Raw genomic sequence first — 12,047 nt, 5'->3', positions numbered from 1 at the left:
TTGGGTCTGTTGTGCCTGCGTGGCAGTTGCAGGACACGTTGCCGGCCGCACAGCAGGGGAACAGCTGGCGGTGCTGAACCCCACTGACACATTGGCTGGTGTTTGGCTCTGTGCAGCTAGCAGTACCGGGCCCCAACTGGCGGTGTTGGAGCCCGGGCTCTGCAGGGGGAGCAGAGTGTAGGCCGAAGCCTACTTGAACCAATTTCAAAGGTAACCTTTAACCCCCCCTCAGGGGTTACAAAGTAGAAGAGCCACAGCTTATGCAGCAGTAGTGCTGCACAAGTCAAAGGTTGCTCTTTTAATTTTGCTCCTTGCACCCGCTGAATGAAACACGTATAACATTTAGCCCTTTATACAGTCAAACTGTGTTGGAGGCGCGAGTTCCCTTTGTAATGAGACGCAGCACAGATGTCAAGAATCCCACCTTGGTGCTGGGTGCAGCCTCCTGAGCGTTGTTATTTGCTGTACAGGAGTCTGCGCTGTCGTGTTATCCCCTGGCCTAGCGCTGTTAGCGCTGCCCATCTTCTGACCTCATTTAATGTCGGCCGGTGCGGTTCGCGATGACCATGAATCCCAGCCCCGCAGTGTCTTAACATTGTTAAAACACTGCGGGGCTGGGATTCATGGCCTGGCGCAGCACATATGTTCGCCTCTCGCACTCGGGTCCTTACACCCGCTTCAGACTGTGCGGCGTCAGCTGATCCCTTATCGCATGCCGCGGCCATGAAGCCGCACAGTCTGAAGAAGGCGGAAGGAGATGAGGGACAGGCGAAGTGATGCACCGCTCATGCCCATCAATCACACCCTCGCAGTCCCAAGAAATAAGACACCGAGGGGCGTTGTGTGGGTCAGGGCAGCCGCAGAGGCGCAGGCAGCCAAACAATGATGCCAGAAGACGGGCAGCGCTACCAAGGGGGTTGCAGCGTGTCATTACAAAGGAAAGTCACACCACCGGGATGGTTAAATGGTCACACAGAGGACACATTTTAGACGTGTTTTCAGTTCCACATGTGCGAGGAGAATACGTTTATGAGCCACCTTGCACACATGCAGCATTACCGCTGTACAAGGTGGCCTTAAAAACGTACAAACGCCTGGGGGAGGGGGGACAGGTTCCCTTCAATTTCAGTTCTTGTGTCTGCGTGGCTTTTGCAGGACACGATGCCGGCTGCACAGCAGGGGAACAGCTGGCGGTGCTGAACCCCACTGACACATTGGCTGGTGTTTTTCTCTGTGCAGCTAGCACTGCAGTACCGGGCCCCAACTGGCGGTGTTAGAGCCCGGGGTCAGCAGGAGGAGGAGATGGAGCAGAGTGTAGGCCGAAGCCTGCACTGGCGGCAGCTTTGGGTCTGTTGTGCCTGCGTGGCAGTTGCAGGACACGTTGCCGGCTGCACAGCAGGGGAACAGCTGGCGGTGCTGAACCCCACTGACACATTGGCTGGTGTTTGGCTCTGTGCAGCTAGCAGTACCGGGCCCCAACTGGCGGTGTTGGAGCCCGGGCTCTGCAGGGGGAGCAGAGTGTAGGCCGAAGCCTACTTGAACCAATTTCAAAGGTAACCTTTAACCCCCCCTCAGGGGTTACAAAGTAGAAGAGCCACAGCTTATGCAGCAGTAATGCTGCACAAGTCAAAGGTTGCTCTTTTAATTTTGCTCCTTGCACACGCTAAAAGGAACACGTATAACATTTAGGCCCTTACACAGTCAAACTGATTTTGAGGCGTGAGTTCCCTTCGTAAAGAGACGTAGTACAGCTGGCAAAAATGCCACCTTGGTGCTTGGCGCGGCCTCCTGAGCATCGTTATTTGTTGCACAGGAGTCTGCGCTGTCGTGTTATCCCTTAGCCTTGCGCTGTTAGCGCTGCCCATCCTCTGACATCATGTAATGTCGGCCGTTGCGGTTTGCGATGACCATGAATCCCAGCTCCGCAGTGTCTTAACATTGTTAAAACACTGCGGGGCTGGGATTCATGGCCTGGTGCAGTACATATGTTCGCCTCTTGCTTGGGTTCTTACACCCGCTTCAGACTATGCGGCGTCAGCTGATCCCTTATCGCATGCCACGGCCATGAAGCCGCACAGTCCGAAGAAGGCGGAAGGAGATGAGGGACAGGCGAAGAAATGCACCGTTCATGCCCATCAATCACACCCTCGCAGTCCAAATAAATAAGACACCGAGGGGCGTTGTGTGGGGCAAGGCGGCCGCAGAGGCGCAGGCAGCCAAACAATGATGCCAGAAGATGGGCAGCGCTACCAAGGAGCTTGTTGCGTGTCAATACAAAGGAAAATCACACCTGAGGGACGTTTTAATGGTCGCAGAGGACTCATTTTAGACGTGTTCAGTTCAACATGGGCAAGGAGAATAAGTTTCTGAGCCACCTTGCACACATGCAGCATTACTGTCGTACAAGGTGGCTGTAAAACGTAGAAACACCTGGGGGAGGGGGGACAGGTTTTCTTCAATTCCAGTTCTTGTGTCTGCGTGGCTGTTGCAGGACTCGTTGCTGGCTGCACAGCAGGGGAACAGCTGGCGGTGCTGAACCCCACTGACACATTGGCTGGTGTTTTTCTCTGTGCAGCTAGCACATCTGGGCCCCAACTGGCGGTGTTAGAGCCCAGGGTCAGCAGGAGGAGGAGAGGGAGCAGAGTGTAGGCCGAAGCCTGCACTGGAGCAAGTTGAAAGGGAAACTTTAACCCCCCCCCAGGCGTTTGTAGCTGAAAGAGCCATCGTGTACAGCACTAATGCTGGAAAAGGTAAACTTAGCTCTTTTAATTATGGTCCTTGCACATGCTGAACCTAACACTTATGAAAAGTGTCCCCTCCTACCGTGATACCGTCCGGTAGGTGGAACTTTCCTTTGTGATGTGACGCAGCACAGCCGTCATTTTTACCCCCTTGGCGCCGTGCGCCGCCTCCTCAGCGTTGTTTGAATCAGTCCCGGAGCCTGTGCTGTTAGGTTAGCCCTTGGCCATGCACACATTTTGCGCTGCCCGTCCTCTGACATCATTTGGTGTCAGGCTGGCTGCGCCTGTGCGGCCGTGCTGGCCGAGATCCCGCCTCGTACTGTCTTCTGATTTAATCCCACTGGGGGCCTGAGATCCGTGGCCATGCGCAGTGCATATCCTCGCCTCTCACTCCCCTCCCTACGGCTTCTTTTTCAGACTGTGCGGTGTCACGGCCGTGGCATGCTATTAGGGACCAGCTGACACCGCACAGTTTGAAGAAGCCGTAGGGAGATGAGTGAGAGGTGGAGGTTCAGATATGCACTGCGCATGTCCATGGATCCCAGGCCCCCAGTGGGATGAAATCAGAAGACACTGCGAGGCGGGATCTCGGCCAGCGCGGCCGCACAGGCGCAGCCAGCCTGACACCAAATGATGTCAGAAGACGGGCAGCGCAAAATGTGTGCATGGCCAAGGGCTAACCTAACAGCGCAGGCTCCGGGACTGATTCAAACAACGCTGAGGAGGCGGCGCACGGCTCCAAGGGGGTAAGAATGACGGCTGTGCTGCGTCACATCACAAAGGAAAGTTCCACCAACCGTACGGTATCACGGTAGGAGGGGACACTTTTCATAAGTGTTAGGATCAGCATGTGCAAGGAGCACCACGAAAAGAGGCACTTTTTCCCTTTGCATCATTACTGCTGCACAAGGTGGCTCCTTCAGTAACAAACGCCTGGGGGGGGGGACAGGTTCCCTTAAATTTAACTTGTTGTGCCTGCGTGGCGGTCGCAGTACACGTTGCCGGCTGCACAGCAGGGGAACAGCTGGCGGTGCTGAACCCCACTAACATATTGGCGAGGTGTTTGGCTCTGTGCGGACAGCACTTCTGGATGGCAACTAGCGGTGTTGGAGCCCAGGGACAGGTGGAGGAGGAGGAGGTGGAGGAGGTAGGAGGGATTGCCACACACACAGCAGGGGAACAGCTGACGTTACTGAACCCCAATAACAGAGGAGGGACTGTTGGGACTGTGCGTACAGCACTACCAGGCAACAACTAGCGGTGTTGGAGCCCAGGGACAGGTGGAGGAGGTGGAGGAGGTAGGAGGAGGTAGGAGGGATTGCCACACACACAGCAGGGGAACAGCTGACGTTACTGAACCCCAATAACAGAGGAGGGACTGTCGGGACTGCGCGTACAGCACTACCAGGCAACAACTAGCGGTGTTGGAGCCCAGGGACAGGTGGAGGAGGAGGAGGTGGAGGAGGTAGGAGGGATTGCCACACACACAGCAGGGGAACAGCTGACGTTACTGAACCCCAATAACAGAGGAGCGACTGTTGGGACTGTGCGTACAGCACTACCAGGCAACAACTAGCGGTGTTGGAGCCCAGGGACAGGTGGAGGAGGAGGAGGTGGAGGAGGTAGGAGGGATTGCCACACACACAGCAGGGGAACAGCTGACATTACTGAACCCCAATAACAGAGGAGGGACTGTTGACTGTGCGTACAGCACTACCAGGCAACAACTAGCGGTGTTGGAGCCCAGGGACAGGTGGAGGAGGAGGTGGAGGAGATAGGAGGGATTGCCACACACACAGCAGGGGAACAGCTGACGTTACTGAACCCCAATAACAGAGGAGGGACTGTTGGGACTGTGCGTACAGCACTACCAGGCAACAACTAGCGGTGTTGGAGCCCAGGCACAGGTGGAGGAGGAGGAGGTGGAGGAGGTAGGAGGGATTGCCACACACACAGCAGGGGAACAGCTGACATTACTGAACCCCAATAACAGAGGAGGGACTGTTGGGACTGTGCGTACAGCACTACCAGGCAACAACTAGCGGTGTTGGAGCCCAGGGACAGGTGGAGGAGGAGGTGGAGGAGGTAGGAGGGATTGCCACACACACAGCAGGGGAACAGCTGACATTACTGAACCCCAATAACAGAGGAGCGACTGTTGGGACTGTGCGTACAGCACTACCAGGCAACAACTAGTGGTGTTGGAGCCCAGGGACAGGTGGAGAAGGAGGAGGTGGAGGAGGTAGGAGGGATTGCCACACACACAGCAGGGGAACAGCTGACATTACTGAACCCCAATAACAGAGGAGGGACTGTTGAATGTGCGTACAGCACTACCAGGCAACAACTAGCGGTGTTGGAGCCCAGGGACAGGTGGAGGAGGAGGAGGTGGAGGAGGTAGGAGGGATTGCCACACACACAGCAGGGGAACAGCTGACGTTACTGAACCCCAATAACAGAGGAGGGACTGTTGGGACTGTGCGTACAGCACTACCAGGCAACAACTAGCGGTGTTGGAGCCCAGGGACAGGTGGAGGAGGAGGAGGTGGAGGAGGTAGGAGGGATTGCCACACACACAGCAGGGGAACAGCTGACGTTACTGAACCCCAATAACAGAGGAGCGACTGTTGGGACTGTGCGGACAGCACTTCTGGACGGCAACTAGCGGTGTTGGAGCCCAGGGACAGGTGGAAAAGCAGAGGAACACAATGAAGGCCGAAGCCTGAGAAAGTCGAAAGGGAACCTTTAACCCCCCCCCCAAGGCGTTTGTAGCTGAAAGAGCCAGCTTGTGCAGCACAAAAGATGCAAAAGGAAAAGGTGGCTCTTTTCATCATGCTCCTTGCAAACACAGAACTAAACACTTATAAAATGTGTCCCCTGAAACCGTGAAACCGTCCCGGAGGTGGGACTTTCCTTCGTAATATGACGCAGCACAGCCGTCATTCCTCCCCCCCGGGCGCCGCGCCCCGGCTCCTCAGCGTAGTTTGATTCCGTCCCGGAGCCTGCGCTGTTATGTTATCCCTTGGCCAGGCACACTTAGCGCTGCCCATCTTCTGACATCATTTGGTGTCAGGCTGGCTGCGCCTGTGCGGCCGCGCTGGCCGAGAGCCCGCCTCGCAGTGTCTTCTGATTTTATCCCACTGGGGGCCTGGGATCCATGGCCATGCGCAGTGCATATCCTCGCCTCTCACTCCCCTCCCTACGGCTTCTTAAGACTGTGCGGTGTCACGGCCGTGGCATGCTATTAGGGACCAGCTGACACCGAACAGTCTGAAGAAGCCATAGGGAGATGAGTGAGAGGTGGAGGTTCAGATATGCACTGCGCATGTCCATGGATCCCAGGCCCCCAGTGGGATTAAATCAGAAGACACTGCGAGGCGGGCTCTCGGCCAGCGCGGCCGCACAGGTGCAGCCATCCTGACACCAAATGATGCCAGAAGACGGGCAGCGCTAAGTGTGCCTGGCCACGGGATAACATAACAGCGCAGGCTCCGGGACGGAATCAAACAACGCTGAGGAGCCGGGGCGCGGCGCCGGGGGGGGGGGGAGGAATGACGGCTGTGCTGCGTCATATCACGAAGGAAAGTCCCACCTCCGGGACGGTTTTACAGTATCAGTGGACACATTTTATAAGTGTTAAGTTCTGCGTGTGCAAGGAGCTAAACCAAAATAGCTACCTTTTCCTTGTGCAGCATTACTGCTGCACAAGGAGGCTCTTTCAGTAACAAATGCCTTGGGGGGGGGGACAGATTCCCTTACATTTCAGTTGTTGTGTCAGCGTGGCGGTCGCATGACACATTGCCGGCTACACAGCTGGGGATCAGCTGACGTTACTGAAACCCAATAACACTGGGTCGTATGTTTTGACTGTGCAGACGGCACTTCTGAGCCTCAACTGGCGGTGTTGGAGCCCAGGAATTTAAGTTCAGGTGGTAGAAAGATGAACACAACAGGAGACCTGGATAACGTATACAGTGACCTAATTATTTAATCAGGAGGAGGAGTGGCAAATTCCTGCGAGATCCAGGCCTTGTTCATTTTCAGGAAAGTAAGCCGGTCAACGTTATCGGAGGATAGTCGCATGCGACGGTCAGTTAGTACACCACCTGCAGCACTAAAGACACGTTCCGATAATACACTGGCCGCAGGGTAAGACAGCACTTCCAATGCATACTGGCTTAGCTCTGGCCATGTATCCAGCTTTGAGACCCAAAACTTGAAAGGGGAAGAGCCGTCTGGGAGTACAGCAAGAGGGCAAGACATGTAGTCTGTCACCATCTGACGGAACCGTTGCCTCCTGCTGACTGGAGCCGTCTGTGATGGTGTAGACTTTTGTGGGGGGCACAGAAAACTGTGCCACAGTTGGGCCATACTGGTTTTGCCTTGGGCAGAGGCACTGCTTCTGCTCCCTCTTTGTGCAGAGCCTCCACCACTGCCTGGACGCACTGAGCTGCTTTGGAATGCACTAGCAGCACTTCTCTCAGTTGGAATGGAGAAGATGATGGAATTGACCAGTGTGTCTTGGTACTCCCGCATTTTTCGCTCCCGGTTCAACGGTGTGATGAGGCTTTCTACGTTGTCCCGGTAGCGAGGATCGAGGAGGGTGAACACCCAATAATCAGACATGTTGAGAATGTGGGCGATGCGGCGGTCGTTTCTCAGGCACTGCAGCATGTAATCCACCATGTGCTGCAGACTGCCAACTGCCCAAGAAACGCTGTCCCCTGCTGGAGGCGTGATATCTGCCCGCTCGTCATCACCCCACCCTCGCTGTACACACTGAGTACTGGACAATTCGGTAACTCCCTCCTCTGGACGGATGTCTTCCTCCTCCATTGACTCCTCCTCATCCTCCTCACAAACTGTCCCCTGCCTACGCGTTTGTGAGGAACCACGTGGCGCTGACTGTCCAGAAGATGATGGAAATGGTGAATCCTCATCCTCCACCTCTTCCACAACATCATCCCTTAGCGCTTGCAGTGATTTTTCAAGCAGGCAGATAAGGGGGACAGTCATGCTGACTAGTGCAACATCTGCACTCGCCATCCGCGTGGAATAATCAAAGGGACGCAAAACCTGGCAGACGTCATTCATAGTGGCCCACTCTGTGGTTGTGAAGTCTGTACGGCGCTGAGTGCGACTTCTTTGCGCCTGAAGCAGCTGGTACTCCATTACAGCTTGCTGCTGCTCACACAACCGCTCCAACATATGTAACGTGCAATTCCACCTGGTAGGTAGGTCACATATGATGCGATGTTCCGGCAGGCGGTGTCGGCGCTGCAGAGCCGCAATGCGCGCTTTTGCCGTGCTGGAACGCCGCAAGTGAGCACACTCTAGGCGGACCTTGTGCAGCAGTGCATCAAGATCCGGATAGTCCCTCAAAAAGCTCTGCACGACCAAATTGAGCACATGTGCCAGACATGGGATGTGAGTGAGGTTGCCGAGGCCCAGAGCTGCCACCAGATTTCGGCCATTATCACACACTACCATGCCTGGCTGGAGATTCGCTGGCACAAACCACACATCGCTCTCCTGCTTGATGGCATTCCTGAGCTCCTGCGCTGTGTGGCTACGATTCCCCCAAAAAATTAATTTCAAGACGGCCTGTTGACGTTTGGCCACGGCTGTGCTCATGTCGGTCGTAACAGGTACACGTTCATCACGGGTCCATGTGGAGGTGGACTGTGACGGCTCCTGCAGCGATGATTCTGAGGAACTGGTGTAAGAGGAGGAGTCAATGCGTACAGAATGGATTCCTGCAATCCTTGGAGTGGGCAGGACACGTCCTGCGCCACTCGCACGGTCTGTACCCGGCTCAACGACATTAACCCAATGGGCAGTGAGGGAAAGGTATCGCCCCTGTCCATGTTGACTGGTCCACGCATCGGTGGTGAGGTGGACCTTGCTACTGACGGCGTTCAGTAGCGCGTGTTTTATGTGTCCCTCCACATGCTTGTGCAGGGCAGGGACGGCTTGCCTGCTGAAGTAAAAGCGGCTGGGCACATTGTACTGTGGGACTGCCAATGACATCAAGTCACGGAAGCTGTCAGTCTCCACCAGCCTGAATGACAGCATTTCCAGTGACAGAAGTTTGGCAATGCCTGCAGTCAGAGCCTGTGCTCGTGGGTGGTTTGACGAGAAAGGCCGCCTTTTCTCCCATGCCTGTACTACCGATGGCTGTAGACTGGGCTGGGAGTGTGTGGATGACTGGGAAAGTGGTGCTGTGGGTGGAATTACAGCGGGTCTCTGGACAACAGGGCCAGAGGTTCTTCCACGGCGATCCTGGGAGGAAGCCGAACCAGCTGCGTGTGAGCTAGAGGAAGAGGCAACACGAGCTGAAGAGGTGGTAGCTGCCGCTGTTGGTTGGCCTAGCTCTTCAGTGTGTTTTTCTAACTCCGCCGGGTGCCTGTTGCGCACATGTTTCCACATGTTGGAGGTATTGAGGTTGCTGACATTTTGACCTCTTTTGACTTTTTGATGACACACCTTGCATCTGACATAGCAAATGTCATCTGCAACTGTGTCAAAAAAGGACCAGGCACTGCAAGTCTTGGGAGCGCCCTTTTTGGCTTTTGGAAGAGACATGCTCCTAACGGGTGCCAAAGCGGAGGCTGCAGGATCCGCAGTCTTCCCCCTCCCTCTCCCTCTTTGGGCCGTATGGGGAATCTCTTCCTCAGAGCTGCTCCCACCACCTTCCTGTCCCTCACGCCAAGATGGGTCAAGGACCTCATCATCTACACTACCCTCTGCCCCCAACTGCTCCTCCTGGGTAGTCTCAGCAGCAGAGCACGCACCATTAAGTGGCACCTGAGTGTCATTATCAGCTGATGCGGCCTGCGATGTGGTGACCGGAGCCACTGGCCCACCCGCCTCTTCAGAGGAAGAGAGAAAAAGCTGTTGGGCATCACTGCACCCTGCCTCTTCTTCCATTTCTCCAATGCTGCTTGGCTGGCCCCCTGTTTCCAAGCCAAGAGATTCAGAGAACAGAAGTAGAGACGGCTCCTGTCCTGGGCTCTCTGTCTGCCTGGGCAATTTGGCAGGTGGTGAAGAGACAGATGGCTGCTCTCCAGTGCTCTGTGTCTGAGAGGATGTGGCACTAATTGAAGTTGATGCATTAGCTGCCATCCATCCGACAACGGCTTCAATTTGGTCTTCACGCAGCAGCGGTGTACGGCGCTCTGACACAAAGCTGCGCATGAATGACTGTTGCCTGGTGAAAGTGGGTGCTGATGAGTCACCGGTGCCCGCAGCAGGCACAGAATCCCCACGTCCCCTCCCTGCTCCACGCCCACGCCCACGCCCACGTGCCTTACTCACTGCCTTCTTCATCTTGGTTGACTGATAAAGATAAGCAGAAAAGTACTAACGGCTTTGTGTGCTTATTCCTGAGCAACTCCTCCTAACAGGTATAAGAAACACTAATTTTCTAAAGTGTGGACTAGACTTTAATATGAGCTAATGTGGCCTACACAAATGTAAAGTGGTGTAACTGGTGTGTTTGGTGAACTTTATTATTTATTTATTTTTTGGGGGCTGAACTGACAACGGATAGAGCTGCAGTCACACGGAGACCGTGCAGACAGACGTAAACGGCGCTGCAAGGCCCAAAAACCCTCCTCTACGTTATCCTATGTAGTGTTTTTCCACAAGTTAGCTGGAGACGGGTGGAAAGACACTAATAGGATTTTTTTGAAAAAATGTGCAGCAGCCTGCACTACTTAAAACAAAATGAAAATTGATTTGGCGGTATGACGCAGTGAAGAACCCTGAGCTGGAGACAACCAGGCTATGGCTGCTCACAGACTACAGGGCGAGCTGCAGTCGCACGGAGACCGTGCAGACAGCCGTAAACGGCGCTGCAAGGCCCAAAAACCCTCCTCTACGTTATCCTATGTAGTGTTTTTCCACAAATTAGCTGGAGACGGGTGGAAAGACACTAATAGGAATTTTTTAAAAAAATGTGCAGCAGCCTGCACTACTTAAAACAAAATGAAAATTGATTTGGCGGTATGACGCAGTGAACAACCCTGAGCTGGAGACAACCAGGCTATGGCTGCTCACAGACTACAGGGCGAGCTGCAGTCACACGGAGACCGTGCAGACAGCCGTAAACGGCGCTGCAAGGCCCAAAAACCCTCCTCTACGTTATCCTATGTAGTGTTTTTCCACAAATTAGCTGGAGACGGGTGGAAAGACACTAATAGGAATTTTTTGGAAAAATGTGCAGCAGCCTGCACTACTTAAAACAAAATGAAAATTGATTTGGCGGTATGACGCAGTGAACAACCCTGAGCTGGAGACAACCAGGCTATGGCTGCTCACAGACTACAGGGCGAGCTGCAATCACATGGAGACCGTGCAGACAGCCGTAAACGGCGCTGCAAGGCCCAAAAACCCTCCTCTACGTTATCCTATGTAGTGTTTTTCCACAAATTAGCTGGAGACGGGTGGAAAGACACTAATAGGATTTTTTTGAATAAATTAGCAGCAGACTACACTACTTGAAAAAAAAAAAAAAAAAGAACAGTATGAGGCAATGAACCACCCTCCATGAACTGAATACAACCAGCTATGGATGGCCTATGTGGCTGCACTCAGACTAGAGAGTGGGCTGCACTCACACACACACACACAGAGACCTTGCAGATCGCTGTGAAAACAGCGCTACAAGGCAAAAGCAAGGTGAATAGTAGGTGAACACAGCGGTTGCTAAATTAGCCTTTGGAAAGCACAAAGAAGCAAATCGCTATCTCTAAACTGTCCCTCAGTCAGCAAACAGCGTCCTGTCACTAACTGAATTCACAGCAGAGTGATCGCAAAATGGCGCCAGCGACTTTTAAACTGCATCATGACATCATTTCAGCAGCCAATCACAGCCTTGCCAGTAGTTTCATGCCCTCCATGCTAAACAGGATGTGCCCACACTTGGAATCATTCTCATTGGCTGAATTTCTGCATTTTGAATCTTGGAACTTCCGATTCCGGTATCCGATACGCGGCAAGTATCGGAATCCCGGTATCGGAATTCCGATACCGCAAGTATCGGCCGATACCCGATACTTGCGGTATCGGAATGCTCAACACTACTGGTCAGGGATTGTACGTTTATTCAAGGTATGATAATCCACACATATCCGAATAGCTCCATTTTTCTTTCGAGCTATCACGATGGGGGAAGCATAGGGGCTACTAGACTCTATGACGACTCCTGTGTCTAACATACCGCGTAGATGCTGCCTGACATCTTCGATATCCGTCGGGGCCAATCTTTGGGATCTCTCTCGAAAAGGCTTTTGATCCTTCAAC

The sequence above is a fragment of the Ranitomeya variabilis genome, chromosome 2 (assembly GCF_051348905.1).
Source record: "Ranitomeya variabilis isolate aRanVar5 chromosome 2, aRanVar5.hap1, whole genome shotgun sequence".
Classification (NCBI taxonomy): domain Eukaryota; kingdom Metazoa; phylum Chordata; class Amphibia; order Anura; family Dendrobatidae; genus Ranitomeya; species Ranitomeya variabilis.
Note: the sequence above shows the minus strand (reverse complement) of the source record.